The sequence below is a fragment of the Cucurbita moschata genome, unplaced genomic scaffold, assembly GCF_002738365.1.
Source record: "Cucurbita moschata cultivar Rifu unplaced genomic scaffold, Cmos_1.0 Cmo_Scf01134, whole genome shotgun sequence".
NCBI classification, from domain to species: Eukaryota; Viridiplantae; Streptophyta; class Magnoliopsida; order Cucurbitales; family Cucurbitaceae; genus Cucurbita; species Cucurbita moschata.
The window spans coordinates 546-1,710 of NW_019269650.1; the positions used below are offsets into that span (position 1 = coordinate 546).

The 1,165-nt window shown below is 31.4% G+C and overlaps 1 non-coding gene across 1 annotated transcript; it reads left to right on the top strand.

Moving 5' to 3' along the window:
- Positions 1 to 817: 817 nt before the first annotated feature.
- Positions 818 to 890, top strand: TRNAF-GAA. Its single transcript has one exon. It is a non-coding gene; the product is annotated as a tRNA-Phe (tRNA).
- Positions 891 to 1,165: the final 275 nt, after the last annotated feature.

Sequence of the window (1,165 nt, forward strand, 5' to 3'; positions counted from 1 at the left end):
TGTTTTATCCACGTTCAACGCACCTAATACAAGTTTATTATCTGACTATACAATCTAAAAACATAACTTGCTTATTCAATCTAAAATTAGTGATTATTTTTTTTTTATACATAATGAATTAATGGAAATACCTTTAATTATGAATTTTCATTTTTAATATTAGCGGGGATAGCTCTGTTGAGAGAGCGTCAGGCTAAAGATTTGAAGGTCACGTGTTTGATCTCCACGTTCACCGCACCTAATTCTAGTTGCATAACTCGACTATTCAATCTAAAATTAATCATTATTCCTTTCTGAAATCTCAATGAATTATTCGAAATACCTAACGTGTTCTAGTTCACCGCACCTTATACAAGTTGGATAACTTGAATATCTTATTAAAAATTAGTGATTATTTCTATTTAAAATTTCAATGAATTAGCGAAAATACCTTTATTGATGAATTTTCATTTTTAATGTTAGTGTGGATAGCTCAGTTGAGAGAGCGTTAGATTGAAGATCTGAAGGTCTCGTGCTCGATCCATGTTAACCACACATGGTTCACGTTGCACAACAATTTGACTATTCAATCTAAAATTAGTGATCATTTCTTTCTAAAATTTCAATTAATTGGCGGAAATATCTTTACTTAAAAACATTCATTTTTAATGTTAGCGAGGATACCTCAGTTTTAAGATTTGAAGGTCACTTGTTCAATCTCCACGTTCACCGCACCTGTTTCTATTTGCATAACCTGACTATTCAATAAAAAATTAGTCATTATTTCTTTTGAATCAGCGAAAATATCTTTACTGATGAATTTTCATTTTTGATGATTGCGGGGATAGCTCAGTTGGGAGAGCGTCAGACTGAAGATCTGAAGGTCACGTGTTCAATCCACGTTCACCGCACTTGGTTCATGGCACCTTATAGTTTAGTTGATTATTATTTCTTTTTAAAATACAATGGATTAGTGGAAATAGCTTTACTTATGAATTTTTATTTTTAATGTTAGCAGGGATATCTCAGTTGGGAGAGTGTTAAACTAAAGATTTGAAGGTTCACCGCACTTTTTTCCATTCGCATAAGCTGACTATTCAATAAAAAAATTAGTATGAATTAGCGTAAATACCTCATTGGTTGCATAAGTTGATTAAGTTGCATAACTTTATTCAATCTAAAATTA